Source organism: Camponotus floridanus, unplaced genomic scaffold, assembly GCF_003227725.1.
Source record: "Camponotus floridanus strain SB8 unplaced genomic scaffold, Cflo_v7.5 scaffold12, whole genome shotgun sequence".
In the NCBI taxonomy this organism is placed as follows: Eukaryota; Metazoa; Arthropoda; class Insecta; order Hymenoptera; family Formicidae; genus Camponotus; species Camponotus floridanus.
Window position 1 is genome coordinate 195,020 of NW_020229237.1, and position 18,431 is coordinate 213,450.

The 18,431-nt window shown below is 36.4% G+C and overlaps 1 protein-coding gene across 5 annotated transcripts in view; it reads right to left on the reverse strand.

The window, feature by feature from the left end:
- LOC105254997 (kin of IRRE-like protein 2) overlaps nt 1–18,431 on the reverse strand; it is a 153,639-nt gene that overhangs the window by 77,456 nt on the left and 57,752 nt on the right. The window contains exon 1 of one of the 5 annotated variants that reach the window (XM_025415309.1): nt 16,920–17,163. The exons of the other annotated variants lie outside the window; for them this stretch is intronic. The gene's annotated coding sequence lies outside the window, so the exon portion shown is untranslated. Of the gene's footprint in view, nt 1–16,919; nt 17,164–18,431 lie in introns of those variants that run through there. 5 annotated transcript variants of the gene reach the window in all.

Sequence of the window (18,431 nt, forward strand, 5' to 3'; positions counted from 1 at the left end):
AATTTATTATCATCGTTAATCAGTAGCTTCTACCGCACACCACTAACTTCTCTCGTTCTCGCCGCTCGGAAACTTCGCGACACTTTCTTATTTCTCCTGTTCGCGTTGTCCGCGCGCCGTTACTCGATGTTGAAAATCAAGTAGAATTAACGAAAGAAACGAACGGGAAGAAAAACGGAACGAGACGGGCAACCGGCGACCGAGGATGACGAAAAACGCAAAGAGTAAGAAAATAATCTATGTTTCGCATCATTAAAGTTGCATCATATTCGAAAAGGCTGTGTAGCATAGCTTTTTAATGAAGAGACCGAAAACATTAAATAATTCGTATTATAATTGCTGTCAAAATTTAATTATTAAAATAATTCATTTTGGAAAAATATAGAAATATTTTCAATACCATTAAAAAAGGAGACGACTGAATATTAAATAACGAATAAGAAATTTAATAATCAGGTCAAATCGTAACAAGTTAATAAGATGTTCGAATATAAATAGAAATTAAATGCAAAAGAAAATGTACATATAATATAAAGAAAAATCAAAGATGAAAAAATAACTTTCTTGGCGATTTTCCGTTTCTTAAAATGCAATCCTTTCTTTTAAACGCATTTGGCATAATCGAGAGTTCAGAAAACAATTGATATTAAACAATCAAAGAAATACGATATAATATTTTTGCAGCGATAAAGTCTTCATTATGCGTCAAAGCAATTAGTTCCGGCCACGAAGAGCGCACAGAAAAAGACAAAAGTACCTTTGAAGTAAAAATTACAGGTAAAATTTAAAGCTTTATTATTAAAATCTGTTATGTACACGAGCTGAGGTTTCCGATTGTTCATTTCTTTTTTTCTTGATTGACTTTTTCCGCATCGATATTCACAGACAAATTAACTATCACTTGAAGAAACTTGAAAAAACAAAGAAAATAATAAGTAAACGATAATATTTATTGCAATCAATGGTATCGCATTCTGTATCGATTCCTACTTCGCATAATACTATTATTATTTCTCTTATTACGACTCTATTATTACTGCATTATTATTATTATTATTATTAGCATTGATGCTAATATCGCTGTTATTGATACGTAATACTTTTGTTAATAATATCCTGTCAATACTCGGATGAATCATAACTTGTTGAATAAATCTGGTAAAATGTATTGACAAATGATATTATTTTAAAACGAGAACATGTTATTGTTGTAAGACATATTTCTATTCGTCGAGAACGCGGCAGATTTACAAAAGAATGAAAGCGAGAGATGAAACGCAACAACGATGCTCTCACGAAATTTATTGTCGTCGTCAGATATTTCCTCTGTCCGATTTTCATCCGGTTTGTTATTCAGCCCCAACGCTCCTTTGAATGCGGAGAATAATTGAAATTAGACAGCGACAATATGAAGGGGCGCGGACGAACGATGCGTCTTAATGAAATAAGGCTCTACTAATCATGTTATATTGCGCTCTAACCCAATTAGCGATACTCGCGAGAAAATACTACGCAAAGCGAAAATTATGAAGCTAGAAATACGTGTCACACTGATTCGTCTATTCAAGCACGCACAATTATGGCAAAAATTGATTAATTCGTTTTGATGTAAAATTTATTATATCGTAATTGGAATTATTACTCGCTTTCCTTTCATTCTTTGATTAATTTTGCTTCCGATTATTTTAATCATTGCTCGATATCTGTGCACTGAGGAGCATGCGTCCTTCTTAATCGTTTTATCGCGCGTGCTTTATAACAAAGATAGATTAGACTCGCGCACGAAACATTACATTTTTTTCAGATTGCACGCAAACTACAAATTGGTAAAAATAATTAGATCAAGCATCAAGGTTTTAAATTAATTTCATCGTTTTAATGAGCACACACTTATGCGGTTAGCTTTTCATTACTTGTACTACCTCTGGACTGGATGGCAATAACCGACTCGACTTTTTTTCCAATTAATAACGGTAAAAAAACCTTGATATAGATAGCAAGAATTCGATTGCTATAATAAAGTAGTGATTTGCTCATTAAACTTCCTAATCTTTTTTCGAAAAGAAAGAAATACTATTCATATTAATAATAAAAATAATTTTCCTCAAAAATGTTTCCTCAAAACACTTAACAGATGCCTTTTTTTACAAATATCTTTCTCTAACATAAATTATTCGGAAACAACAAGATTGCACGATGAAAATCCGATTTCAAAATAAAAAGTTGTTCTACTTCAAATTCCAGATACTTTACTAACTCTCCTGTAGTTTTCAGGAAACAGTCACTCTCATACTCGATCACGATGCTCTCTGGACGGGAGTTTCTAACTGTAATCCGATTCACCTTTCAATCCCTACAGTAATGTCCTCACTGTGAAGCTTTCAGGAAATATAAAGTTTAAACAAATTCATCATATATATCGACTTTATTTCCTATAATTTATATTAATAATAAGTTTGTACTGTTTGTTATGGAACAAAAAAAAATATTTGAGATATTTGATATAATCGCTACAATAGTGATAATTAATAATGATATATAAATCGTTCCAATAAAACTTAGTAAATCAAAATGCCTGACTTGCGTGGGTGCACCAAATGAACTGCATTTTACATCGATGATATCTTCCTTAGCTAATTGTAAATCGAAAATCAAATAATAGGGAGATGTATGAGGCACGATTTTCGAATTGGAAAATTGGTTTTCGATAAAATATAAACAGTACCGATCGATCGCATGACCTTATATAGCGTTATATTCGCGGGAGAATCTTCTGTTTGTGGCATCGTCGCCCGAGACGAGATGCATGGCCGCGAGGCTGGTTAAAGACCGGCAGCAGAGAGAGAGAGAAAAAGAGAAAAGGGCTGCAGAAACTCCCGGCACTTTTCTCCCAACATCGATATTAAGCTCTCACGGCGCCACAAGGCCGACGACCTGAACCGCCGGAAAATTTACGGGCTCGAACCTCGCGTGTTGCAAAAATTCCGAGGGTGTGCATCTTGCCGTCCGATAAGGGAAAACGCGCCCCTCGAAGTTATTATTTTAACTTCGACGCGTTTCTAACAGTTCGAAGTCGAAAGTTGACACAGCAAGAATGTATAAAAGTTGAAACTATTACATTGTTGCGAAAACTAATTTTCGCTAATTTTCCTATAAAAGATCAATTTTCCAATGATAAAATATGTTTATGATTCATTGCCAGATTTTCATAATTTCTTTTTTACAATTAAAATATATATTTCTAATGCTCAAAATATATAGACTTATATACCTATCAAAAAATACAGGAATATGCATTTTTTAACTTTATCATACTTATATATTTTTTATAAATTTTTCTAAATTTAGTTATTTAATTTTTATCACTAAATTTAAAATTAAATCGCGTTACATTATCACGTTGTGGAAACTTAACGAAACATTCAGTCAAACATTCCTGTCTCTGTAATTACTTTTAGAAGACGTGCTTTTTGCCGCTGTTTTTAAACTGACGAAATTTACTGTCATGGAAAAATAATGTAGCGTAATTGTTTGAGAGAAAAAGACTGGTTCTATTATTGGCATTTTAATGGGTTGCTCGTTATGCACGGTGTCGTAAGTGTGTTACAAGCTTTCCCAGTAATTAAGTTAGTCTGCCTTATCGGAAAGAGAGCCCAGACATTAATCTCCGTGTAAGTTAATACTGCGATGCTTACTGCGTGGCGTACACTCGAGAGAATTGTTCCTAAATCGGAAACAAATTGTTAGCGTACAAAAACTCTAATAATGTCGGCTGTTACAAACGGTTACAGCGGAACCGCCGCGCATTGCGGATGAAATTACTACTTACACGGTCGTATACCGGTTATAGCGTCCGTTTTAAGCAATTATCGTTATAGGGCGTTTAGTGCCGATTCAACGTCGCTTATACCGCGAACAATTTCTTTATCATCCCAATAAAATGGAAATATCACGGTGATAATGGTTAAAAAAAATTGTCAAAGGGATTACGCGAAATCAAGATTTACTCTGAAAGAAATGTATAAAATTGAAGAAATCTAAGGATTTTTTTTTCAAACGCATGTATTGCAGCATTTGAGATGCATTGTACGTTAATTAATTAGTTAAATATATACTCTTTTGCCACGTAATAATTAAATAAAAATAAAATTCGCATTTTAAAAATTTTAAATATAAAAGTAGATGTTCAAAATATGCATATATTTTCCCCCTAAAAATGTTTGGGCTAGCAAATCGAGCGATTATAACAGCGTCATTCGGGATAATCAGAGGAAATAGAAACATCAATATGACTGAATCAGAATGTCAGTCTAACTTGTCAGTCGTTATCTTGAAAAATGTTCAACTCTATATCATTCCGTTTGATCCGCTTCTACAGTTCAATTAGTCGGAGATATGAAAATTCCCGGCAGGATTAAAAATGAAAAATTTCCGGGCGATAAAAACGCCCGCGGAAAAAGACCGTTTCCGCATCGCGAAGCTCTCTGCCGCGATCGAACGTTTCTCTTTTCCCGACCCGATTTCTCTCCTTCTCTCCTTCTCTCCTTCTCTCTCTCTCTCTCTCTCTCTCTATATATATATATATATATATATATATATATATATATATATCAGCGATAAATAAAAACCGTCCCCGTCAGATTTCGTCGCGATGCACTTACGATCGCCGGAACGACTGCACACGACGAGCGTCGATTTAATGGACGCTGCCGATAACTGAAAGCCTCCCTATCTTTGCATTTTGCGCGCCACTCGAATGGACAAACGGTGGTGACGCGGTAAAAATATGCGCCGAGAAGTCTCCGTGTGTGTTTTACGCGAGTGATCTATATGGGAAGGGGATCCGCGGATGCATCGAGATTTATACCGCGAGGAAAATTAAAGCGGCACAATTTCCGCGCGCACTCTTTTCGCACGCGAAAAAAACGAATCTCGTCGATATCTATATCCCTTGAAATTGATATATTGGAAAAAATATTCGATACACGTTTTGGAAAAATCATTGCGGTAATAAGAATATATTTTTTATACAATCGCGTAAATTCTTTTCCGCGCGCGTTCATATGAATACTTAACCTTATACATCGCGATATCCGATACGATCTCATTTCACTGTTAATCTCTCGTTGAGTTTCGATACCTGCCCATTGTGTTCATCGAGTTTCAGTTGAAAAAAATCACGCGATCGTCGTTCAATTTCTATGACGAGATATAAAAGGAGAAAGAGAAAGAGAGACGGAGAAGGATAAGTGCACACCTTTTCAGATGCACTTGAATCTCTAGCTGTTAAGCAGCAGCCTCAATTATTTTCTCGTTCTTTATTTCCACCTTTTCTATTCTTATTTTACTTCCCGATCCCCCATTTCAACGCCGTCTCTCTTTTTCGTCTCATTCACATCGCGAATGAAACTTACGTAACTCCGTAACTAATCGTTTTGTAATATTATACATTATTCTCGGAATAATTTAAGTGATTAATTTTATTGCAATATTATATCCATAAACTTTTTTCCTCAAAAGACAGAAAGAGAGATAATAATCTAAAAATTTTATATAAATTATATAAAGTTCATACAAAGAGAGCAAAAAACATTCACATATGTTATTTAAATGAATAGCACGACTTTATACTAATTTTTGAATTTAAACGTATAAATCTCCTTTAAATAGGGACATTATATATGCGCAATAAAAAGTCTATATTTGCGAAGAATCTGCAAAACTGTCGCATATGGAAAAGAGGTATCTCCTTAATATGTGGAAAAATCAAGATTAGATAAAAACTTTTAATGAGGAAATGAAATATATATTCCTTTTTTCATATCTTTCTTTTATTTCTTTCATTTAAATAGCTAATTTTTTATATGAATTTTTATATGAATTTTTCTATGAATGTTTATTGCTTGAATAAAAGTATTTGGAAATCATTTGTGGTGTCTTTATCCGTTATTTATTTTGGTTAAATCTTCCGTGAATAAGTGCATTTGAAAAAGCTTATGAATACGAAAAATGATACTAAATCGCGAATATCTATGAAAAACGAATGAAGAATTCGCGAATATATATGGAGCTTCTACTCTGTACTTTCCATTATTTCACCCCATTTCATCTCTTACATCTATTCTCCTTATTCATATAAAGCTGCCCTACCGAGCATTTTCTCTCAATATGCCATACTTCTGTGTAAGACTAAACCTGCTCGCTTCCCTAATTTCTTATAAATGGTTTTCGCTCGAATGATTCCAGCGCCAATTAAGACATCTTTTGTCTTAAGAGGAGCAACTCTCAAAGTCGAATAAAGACGGTTTCGTAGAAGCTGTGGGGAAAATACATGTATATACTGTCTGTAATATCTCTTCATGTATAACCGGTATTGAGAAACTAATGTAATGATCGCAAGAAATATTGACGCATTAATTAAATGATCTTCCATGAATACAATTACATACATTAAATCTTAATGAATTACTTAGTAAAACCAGCTGCTATCAAATTCTACAAGAACTGCAATAAACTTGGATCGAAAATTTGAGAATTATAGATATTACAGATATATAAAATCTTGTAATTAAATCGATGAGAATAAAATAGATTGCCAAATAATTGATTGTTGCTGTTATAAATATATTTTACTCGCTATTTAAATACTTTACTTGTTTCTTCCTCTAACGATATGAATATTTCAAACTTTTCTTAAGTTCCTACGTGCATTGGATGTTCGCCAAATCCTTTTTTGTAGTGATCCAAAGTTACCAAAGTTACCAAGATGTAATCTCATCGCATCTTACATATATCTACGTTTTGCTATCGTTGAGAAATCGCTTGCAATGGTATGCCTAGAAAAACTGCTATACAGGCATTTAACGAGCGTACGTCAAATTTACGTACATTTTGGACGACGGTCGAAAATTAGGTTCCGACCGTAGGTTCGAGGAGAGACGAGCCGAGGGACGCTACTCTCTCATTTCTATGACGACGAGAAGCCGTCACCAGCTTTAATTCCGTGGAATAATACTCGAGGGGACAAATTGGATTTTTCCTCTCTTCGCTCTTTTTAATAAGCGTTATTTCGCCTCCGGCGCGTGCAAGGAATGCCCTCTGAGTGTTCGAGATTTTACGAGGAGAGGCCTCCCGTCGTCTCCCTTTGGATTTTCGTGCGATCTCCCCGTAAAGATTTGGGGATATGAATTGTTTTTCATTCTCACCGACATTTAATTTTCTTTCGCTTCCAGTTCGCGTTTGATATTTTCACCTACAACACGAACACTCGCGGCCATTATGCGGTTCGCCGTTTCATTTTACGCGGTTGATTTTTTTCACGAACATACACCATCATTCAGAATGTCCTCGGTGGCACGAAAGAGAACGAAAATATTTCATATTCTCCATAGTAATAATATTAAAAATTCGTTATAATACATTAATAAAAGTAATACATTAATTAAAAAATATGGATGTATATAAATATATATTCTTTTCTACGTAAAAAGTACATGTTATATGAAATATTCTCGTCGTACTTATACGAAATATTCATTATTTTCACATTATTTTAAATAATTCAAGGCATGATGAAAATCGTCGAGTCTTTCTCATCCTTAAACAATTGAGGATTGACATTTATATAAATTTCTCTTACGCAAAATCTCCGATCCCAATCAACGTCACTCGGAAAACGTATGAATAACAAAGCGTTTGTTGCAGAGGCGAATTAAAGGAAATCCCGAAGCGCAATTATTCTGCCGACGTGTTGTCTCATAACACTCGTGCTCCATGCAGCATTCCCTGAAAGCGTCCCTAGGCTCGACGGCGGAGCCACGTCAACGAGCAAGCCGACGTAAAGTATGAATACGGGGTACGCGCGGCAGAAAGGGTATCCCTTGAATTTTAATGGGCGTCGGTCCGCGACGTCGGTTCCTCTCGCAACTCGCTCGTTCCGCGGCAAACAAGGCGCCCGATGTATTCATGAGGAATAAAGTTTTCGTCGTAGTCCGCGAGAAAAGAACTTTCCGAATCGTCTCACCGAGGAACGACTCTCCCCGGCCCTCCTACCCCTGCTCGAATCCGCTTTCAACCCCACTCGACCTTTCTTCTCCTCTCTTCCTCCCTCCGCCTCTTATGTATGCATATGATTCTGCGAATACGTCACTGTATATACGAGCTGCTATTCGGCTAAGACGCGGCTGCAGGAAGCCGACTGGCGACATTCTACCCCGTCCCTTCCGTTTCGTCTCCCCTTTCCCGGATCCCTCCTCTCCCCGGGCCTTATATTCCTGTTTCCTCTCGCTAACTCTTACCAATTTTTCGTACGTTTACGACTAGCGCGGCACATCGAGCGGACAAGGGAGGAAGCCGAGTCGGTTGAAAGTTTGTAGGTATTTCCTGGAATAGCCGGGGTTGTAAAGATCGCGCGTACTGCGAGTACGAGCACGCAGTGTGGGTGTGCTACGATCTGAAAGTTCAAAAGAACTCGGAATGCGCGACTGCATGTCGCGCCGGCTGAAAGTATCTCTCGTTCCTCTATTTTTAGACGCCGCTTCGCTCTTAGATCCTATTTTTTACTTGAGTTCGTTAGCGCGTTCTTCTCTATTCTCGTTACATCAATTTCCGCGTAACTTACTCCAAGTATTCTCGCTTGCTATTTCAAGAAATCTTTCCGCTTGTTTTTTATAGATTAAGCATTTACTTTTATCCTTTGATTCCAAATCTAATATCTAACGATGAAATTCAGTCATCATTGATATACCAATATCAGATCCAATATACCAGATCATTGATATAATAATAGAATAATAGAAAAGACAATAGAATAATAAAAAAAATATTGTGAAATGTAATATATTTCATCTCCGAGATAAAAATGTGGAGTCACATGGATTTTTTAAATTCCCTTTTAACAATAATATCCACACTAAAATATATATTACATACAGTGTAATATTATAAAGATTTTTTTAACAAATCAATAATGTATCTATAATTAATCCACAATTTAATCTATAATTTAATCTATAATTTAATCTATAATTAATCTACGACTAATTAGAGCAGTTTTTGCGAAAGATGAATAGCTCAAGTCTTTCGATATATCGATCGAGAATTAATGTGTAATCGAGAACGCGGGTGCTATTCAAGGAACCAAGTTACAACTTGCAACGAGGGACCGCGTCTCTAATATCGGAGAAGTTGGAGTCGATGGCGATCACCCGTGGGACCTCGACTCCAACTGCACGACGATAGCTGAGACTCGACCGGAGAAGGGGGTCTGTGTTTTGTTAACCTGATAAACAGCCACAGCGCCAATCGGCGAACGGTTCGCCTAGAATACATAAGTAGAGTACGTACGGAAAGGAGGGGAAAAGTCCGCGCTGGTGAATTCAGTTTGTAATCTAGCGGGCTTGTCGATTGAAAGAGCGCGCGAGAGCCACCGAGACCGGAGGCGTATCGGGTTGAAACGAACCCAGAAATTACGACCAGGTTCCCGGCTCACATCGTCGGAAGAGAAATTTATAAAGCCCAATCGCGCGGTATTCCGCTGATTTTTCTTCGCCGAAATAAATTCTTCGCAGAGCTCGCGAGTTGCGCCAAATTGCGTTGGGATTCCATACGCGACCTGTAGGTATATCAACCTTCTACGACATTCCGTTTGTACGCGATAGCGACAGCAGCGAGCAAATTCGATCGCCACAATGCGTAGGCGGTCTGCACGCCTTCATACCACGTCGAACTCTCTTGAAATATCCATAATATTCAATAATATTCCTAGACATTTCCCAAACTTCCCGTAGAAGCCCGAGCAACTGCTTACATTTTTGCATGTTAAGCGTATTCTGTTATCGTAATTTCCTTTGTATTTTCAAGAAAAAGAAAGCAATCGTTGAAGAAATTGCTGTTATATGTTCTTAAAATTGATACAACTGATTGAACTTACAAGAGGAACCGATATATGTTTTATGCATTTTTAGCGAAAACACAATGATTGGTGCAGAGCAAAACTCTGAATATATACAGAAAAAAATAAGTGTCAAATCAAAACTTATATACTTAAATTAACGCGTTCATTGTTTCGTATATAACAACAATTTATAATTTTCTTAGAAGAATTTAATAATTTTAAATTTTAACATTACAGTCTTATTTTAATATTATAATTCTCATCTCAAGAATATATAATTATTTAATTCTACTTTAAGAAAATTATAATCTTTGATTTAAAAATGTTATTTTCTATCTAACATTGTTTCTTTTCCATTCAAGAAAATTAAATCTTAAATCGTACGAATATAATTTTCTTGATTGAACTATATAAAATGGCTTCATTCAAGTAAGCAATTATTTAAGCAATTATATTTTTCTTTAATTAACGCAATATAATCTCGTTTCAAGATTTCCATGTTAAAACTAAATATATTTTCGAAACAAGAATGTCCTTTTTTTCTGCGTATACGAAAAAAACGATTAGTACTTGAAATAATGATCAAATCCAACGCAACATTTTTCGCATTCGCTCAATATTAATATTACAGATCGCGCGCCGGAAAATACAATGGCCGTTACATCTTTCAGGATTCTCTAACGAAATACATTAGTCGCATTGTTAATCCTCACAATGGTCCGTTAGCCGACGCACGCTATGCAGTTTTCCAAGTAAGCGACATCCGATTAATCAGCGAGGCGGGGCGATCAATCAACGCGCGCGACGCGCACAATAAGGGGGAGAAGAGACCCGGTCAAAAGTGAGACCCCGTAATAATCGCGCGGTGAAATAACCGAGTTTGCAATGCCCATCCATAGCTAATAACGACGCAGAGAATCGGGGTGGGAAACGCAACGAGAAACAATGACAGACGGGCCTCGAGTCGCGAGAGCGAATTTCACAATGGCTCGCATTGCCAAGAATATGACCGAAATGCGAGGGTGTGTATGTACGCGTGTGGCAGGAGGCATCAGAGCAATATTCGCGATGTCAATAATGCGACTGCGCGCGCGCGCGCGCCGTCATTACGAGGCCGCAGCGAGAGGCATCGAAAATTGTACGTCGCTGCGAGATGGAAACGCGATGCCGTTGTGGTAACACAACGGCGATTATTAGCTAAGCGGAGCGTAATTTCGACGATCGAAGCTCATCGATCAAACAACAGGACACACACGAGGCGCGCGCGCGCGCATACGTTGTGACCCACGGCTATCTGACCCGATTGAGTCCGCCACTACTGAAACCTAGGTCACAGATGTTCTACCTTCATTGGAAGGATATCTTGTTTCGCGAGAGATGGGATTGATGCTGCCATAATCCGCGAGCTCGGATTTACATAACGTAAACACTCGGAAAGGATCCCTGTGACTATTGAATCGTGACAATAGAAATATATGTTACTCAAGCGTTCTTTCTTTACACTATTTAAATAAAAGTGTGAAATATATATTTCTATGAAATTAGAGATGTAAATCTTATATAAGTTGCTTCTTTATACTTTTGCATAAGAATTATTATTCGTAATTTTTAAGAAAAGAAAAAAAAATAATTTAAAACAATTAGAGAGATTTTTATTGTGCGAAATATATATTTCTATAAAATTAGAGATGTAAATCTTATATAAGTTGCTTCTTTATACTTTTGCATAAGAATTATTATTCGCAATTTTTAAGAAAAGAAAAAAAAATAATTTAAAACAATTAGAGAGATTTTTATTGTGCGAAATATATATTTCTATGAAATTAGAGATGTAAATCTTATATAAGTTGCTTTTTTTATACTTTTACATAAGAATTATTATTAGCAATTTTTAAGAAAAGAAAGAAAAATAATTTAAAACAATTAGAGAGATTTTTATTGTGCGAAATATATATTTCTATGAAATTAGAGATGTAAATCTTATATAGGCTTTTTTATACTTTTACATAAGAAACATCATTCGCAGTTTTTAAAGAGAGAAAAAAAATTTTAAACAATTAGAAAGATTTTTATTAAATATAAAATTAATCATTTTCATGGATTTAAAGCGCTTTTCGATCATTCATATCTTTCAAACAAGATATATATTGTTCGCAAATTATTCGAGATCGACGCCTGTGTATTTTTTAATAGCTAGTAATACTTGCAGATAGATAAGCGGTATCTAAGATTATTTCCTGAATAGACGATCGTAACCGCGATTGTTACGGATTTAAGAAAAGAAGTGCACGCGACCAAGGAATTAGATTATAAATTTAACCCCGGCTGGTACCGGGCGGTCTGGAAAATATCTCGGCCACACCTGAGACCTCATGCATACATTCCACGGGACGAAGACGTGGCGCGACTCCAATGTTATATCGTAAGGAACAGCGTGCCACATTCTTGTATTCTTTACGAGGATGAGAGGGTTGCGCCCTTTAAAATGCTGTTGCGCGATTTAAAGTGACGACTGAAATCCGTGCACGGGGTGAATATGCGAATATACGGCCCGAAACTTTTATTAGCATAAATCTGCGGATACATTCACCTCGACTACGACCTCGGCTACGGCTCTGTAACACTATCCCCGTCGAGCGTAACATCCATTACGCCACACATATGCCATGTATGCGAAAATTTCTCTACTTGAAATACGCAGACATGTAAGTCCAATAAAATATTTTTGTTTCGAAAACAGATCTCTCGACGAAAATTCAGAATTTACGGCTGCTTTCAAGATACGAATCAAATAAATAAATATAGACATATATATTCCGCTGGATAGAAATTTGCATATAAAATAACAAGGAAAAGTCTTCGCTAAAAGAATATTTATTTTAAAAGGATACATATTGGTTTTCCGGCAAAAAAAATTGCAGTGGCGTTTTTTCTTTGTCACGGAAAAACTGGTTTTTCTACGTTGCATTATATTCGAAAAATAATATCCGCGTATCTTCGCGATATTTTTTTCCGTTAAAAGAATGTCCGTACGTCCGTATAACCGAACATCGCGTAACTAACATTTATTTCGCAGCCGCGAGGGAGAGAGCGGGAGATGGAATCATGCACACCGTATGAGTATATATAGAGCTTCGAAATTAAATGGCGGCGCGTATTAGCCCGCAACCGTAAACGTCAACGCGATTTAATAGAGCTCGCGTGCGATCCACGGAAATGCGATTACTTTGTTTGCACGGCCACTACAATTTTGCGGACGCCGTCGGGCAAGAAATCGTCGGATTCCCGATATAATTCCGCGCGTGAAACAAGGGATACAACCATTTCCCACAGCTGTAATCTTCCTCCTCCCGACACTTGCTTCGAGCGAGCATTCGCCCCGGTGGTAGCAGGGTGCTCCGTTATGGCCCGGTTAACGGGAATAAGAAACGAAAAAGTAGCAAAAGCGAGTGTGTACCTTCTTGTTCCGATGCTCCCGGCAAACATGTTATTTCATCGGAAAAATGCTCCGACCGATATCCGCGGCTTTTTACGATCGCAATCTTACTTGTGCTCAAATTTAATACCTCCAAATTCGCTCGCGGAATTAAAATCAATGTGCTCCGCTACATTTTTTTCTCGATTCATTGACAATCATACAGTTAATATTCTCGTTATCACTGCTTGACATGTAATATGAATAATTAATCTCTCTCTTTCTTTCCTATTTTCAAACAATTGAAAAAATTTCTGCTGGATAGATAACTATGGAGAAATTATTTTCCTCATTCATTTTAATAAGAGTGCATTCTTCCCTCTAATTCAATAAAGAAAAATCGAGAAATGAGTTTTACTCCTACATCTATTGTCCTTTGTACTTTGTACCTGTCGTAGATTTCCTCACCTCTCGCTATATAAAGTTCGTCGATTGACTTTTTCTCTGTGTATGAGAAAAAATTCTATTTTCTACTTGGAAGTAAAATTGCATTAGCGCAATCGACGTGCACATACGTCGTCGATGGCGCTTTGAACTCTCGCAATTTCACTAGAGACAGAGAGAAAGTCGCGTTTAACGTCTGGGCAAGGATGTTCAGAGCAGGTACTTGTTAAATATTTGTCCATCATTACGAATAAAACGGCACACTGATAGTCGCTATCGGTGAATCGCGGTTACTGTACGCTTGTGGTCACCTATTTTGGGATAACGTTGCGGTCACGTTGGGGAAATAAATTCTCCATTTTTGCGGACCTCGTTCTCCCTCGTGTGTGAATACCACGTGCGTTGCGCCCGATAATGGTTGGAAATTATAAAGCGCGTTTTTCTCTGTGTGCAACCGTGCATATAGTATGCAATTTGACTCAAAAGCGAAATAAATGAAATCATTAATATCGCGTCCGGTTTATCACATGTATTTAATGCCGATATTAAAGAGTCGCGGCTAATGAATTATTTATACAAGCAACATAGTATATAGATGAAAATTAAATTTTGTAGGAAATTAAACCTCATAATATACTTTTTATTTTAATTCGATCATGTCTTAAATCGCCTAATATAGTTTTAATTTTTGGGTTACTCCAAAATACTTCGTTTGTCCTAGCAATATTGATTACCATGTTGTTCACATAAATAATTTATATAACGTTTTTTACGGAAAAAAAAAAAAAAAAAAAAAATTTCTACGCAAAAGTTTATATTTGATGAAATAATGGGTTCTGCATAAATAAACATTTTCAGTATCAAACTGTAGTTTACGGGCTCTCATTTATTAACTCCATTGCAGAGTACGCAGCTTCCCAGCAGAATTATTCGACGAGATTTCCAGGGTTATTATTTCAGCTAACACCGACAATATTTGTTCGCAATTAGGAGCGAGTCGCAGAACGCCGATTTGTGTCTCGTGACCAACGGTATCAGTTAATCGAGTTCATCATTAATGCACACGCGCTTGGTGTCCCATTAATACACGCGGGTGATATATTATTCTGTTATTATTTCCTCTCGGATGTCCGGAAGCGCGGTCAACAATCGAGCGTATGAAAAAATGATAGTCGATGATTGTATCCGTCAATTCACGATTGAGATTTAGTCGCTAATAAACAGCGTATAATAATAAATTTTGTACGAAATATTTATTTTAGCTCCACAATACAAACAACATTTATAAAAAAATGAAACGAAACGAAAGAATTTATTATTTGCGATATCACTTTTACATCATCATAATATAACAACATCAAATATTGAGTTGTATTTAATTTACAGCATGTAATTAATAACCAACGTGATTTCGTTCGATTTATAATGTAAGGTTTTATAAATGCTGCCATATGCGCGGATCTCGTTAATTATCACTTTATTATACTGTTACATCGTTATTATAATGAAATAATTAATTTGTGCCACGCGATATGATATGTTGTCGTTCAAAATTCTATATCTTGTCGATATTAAAGATAAAGCTTTTATTTAACATTTACGAAGGTGATATGTGATTGCGAGATATTTTTATATGTCAAGAGAATTAAATTTTACTCAACGTTACGACGTTAATCTTAAGCGGCGTTTATCGGACAATAGTTGGTCGAACAATATTTGTTGCATCAAGGCATGATATCTACAATAATTTGGACAGTATTGAGCTGTAGCGAGCATTGCAGGCGCTTCGTTACTGCGAATTGACGCTAACCGATGACGTACACTAGATGCGCAGACCGAGTTAAACTCAATCCCGGGGTGTTTACACGCCCGGCGCTTACTATCGTGCGCGTCGAATTATCTTACGATTAGTTTCCCATTAGGAATGAGGATTTCAAACCTGGAAATCAATCTGTGAATATATTCAACGAAGGGAAACGACACGAACTATGATAACGAGATCGGCACCCTGATCCCCAAATCGCCGTTATTATAATTGTCGAAATCGCTAAAGGCCAATCATAAATCATCGACATCGCATTCGTTCGAGCGAGCGTGCAAAATATTATATTGTGCAGGTTGAAATTTAATCCGTGAAATGGAACAACTGACGATGAAATAATTCGCCGCATTCTCTCCCCCTCGCTTGCAGATCGTATAAAGCGCAACGCGGCCGTAAAGCTGTTTTCGATAGCAGTTTCGATATTTCGATGCTTTACAAATGACCCGCGCGCTCCAGGCGGACCGATTCTACAAGTGCGTAAATCAAGTTTATGTTCCCTAAAGCAACGACCGTGTCGTAATCTCCGCGTCGATTCTATCGAGACTCATCGGTTGCTCCAACTCGATGTTTGCTTCGTTGCTATCGTTGCAACTCGACGGAGCATCGCGACAGGCAAACTTCTCGTCGATTGAGTTTCGTGATCGAGCTTTCACGACGAACGAAGAAAGCAGGTTCGAAGCGGTGCATCGAAGCGCGTGCTAACGACAATTACTCGCCGCAACATTAATTCCGAAATATGAAAAATTTTTGCGGAAATTCCATCATCCGATCGATCGAACAGAGTCTTAAAGACTCGTCGTTTCGCGAAAATTTAATTAAATCGAGTTTGCCGAATACTCTCAAGCGTCTTAAAAATATAAATATTGATGCTTTGAAATTATAGATCAGTCATGCGAATCGACGATATTACTTTAGGAGCATTTGGATAAAACGGGATTACATTCCTTTCTTTTGATACGCGAATTAACGAATTCGAATTTGACTTCCTTAAAATTAGGAACGTTCTTGAAGCGGAAATTTAAAATTTGCTAATATACTATATAAACAAATTTATCGAATTATATATAATGATTAAATATATATCTATAATGTGATAAAATTAAAATAAAAACAAAAATTACAGCATTATGTCTAAAAAATGAAAATTACTATTTTTTAAAATTACTCGATGAAAATTACTATTTTTAAAAATACCTCGTGTCAAGAAAAAATTGCATATTCCAAGATAATACGAACGTAAAATATTTTACACGCATTAAAAGACATAATGATGTAAAATGTATCAATATCGCAGAGTGAAAAGGAAAAATAATTTTATAAAAATAATTAATAAAATTACTCACTGTTGCTTGAAGTCCTTCCTGGAGTTGCCCTCCTTTCTTGTTCTTCGCTATTTTGCTCCTTGGCTGCTTCTCATGGCACTCACATAACACTTACATGGCACTCACTCGCGAAAAATGTTAATTACGATCATTCTCAGAATGACAATCACGACACTTTATGCGGCACTCCCGACATGTTTATAACATGTATCTTATTATATAACAACGAGAGAACCACGTGAAAACTATAATAATATTTAACTACGACACGAAAACCGCAAGAATTAAATTAATTCGTTATTATTCGTCACGGTAATATTTGATGCTAACTAATAGTATATGGTCTCGTTTTGAAATAATTAATATCTTGTATAAAAACATCGATATGTTTATATATATTCGAATTAAAATGAAAGTTTCACAGACTTCAGCAAAAAAAAACATTCATTTTACCAACCACTCATGCGATTTCGATCATGTATAAATATCAAATATGGTTAGATTTTATACGATTTTAATTAAACGCGTCGTCACGTTATTCAACTCGTTTTAAAAAAATATTATTAAAATATAATAACGATTCAGCGTAAATCGTATGGAATACACGCTTACGTTAACCGTCAGAGTTAAATGATCGCATAGATTGGCAATTCATAACGAAAGATCATGTTTAATAAGAGAAATAATACGACGATATACGGAACGTTTCGCGTAGCTACCTCTTTGCTCGAGTCTCGCGACATAAATGACTGGCTTGTCTATGAAAGACAACATCGCGCCGAGGTCGAATACCGTCGATTAAATCTGTGACGTAGTTGTGTGTTGATACGACATATTTAAATTACTATGAAAGAAATACTTGCGGAGAGAAATACTCTGTTGCTTCAACTTTAATTCAATCATAACACTTGGTATATTATCACTTTTCATTTATTATATCTCGTAATCCGGCAAATGTATCGATAATCCTCGGGATTGACAATTTCAAATATAAGCGTATTAAAGCCACGAGTTGTATTCACATACGACATATTTTCAAATGTGAGAGAAGAGAGGTCGACGTGCCTTTACAACGCGTCCTTGATAGGAATGTCAGTGCGTCACAGCGGGACACGTCATAGGGTGAGTGGTGGGGAGCGAAAGTAGTGAGACGAAAAATCATTGAGTGGGGGAAGGAGGACCGAGGGAAGGAGGACTGGGGGGAACGAGCACCGATACGCAGAAATTGTTACTATTCAATCAATGTCGCTGTGTTGAGAAAGACGTATTATTATCTTGTCTTAATAAAGTTCTATTTTTGATCATTTCTTTCTCTTACAAATCGAAGTGATAGGAATTATACGTTCTCGTTTTATTGCAATCTTTACGGGCGATAATCGTAAATCTCTTTAATTCTTGGATTCAGATATTTGTATCTCGCACTGCATTTTAAAATTTTTCGCCGGTTTAAAATTTGCTCGTTATTTTCATCCGAGAGCGAAATAATAGCAATCGAAAGATTCGAGTATCGAAAAACCGTGATTCATTGTTTAT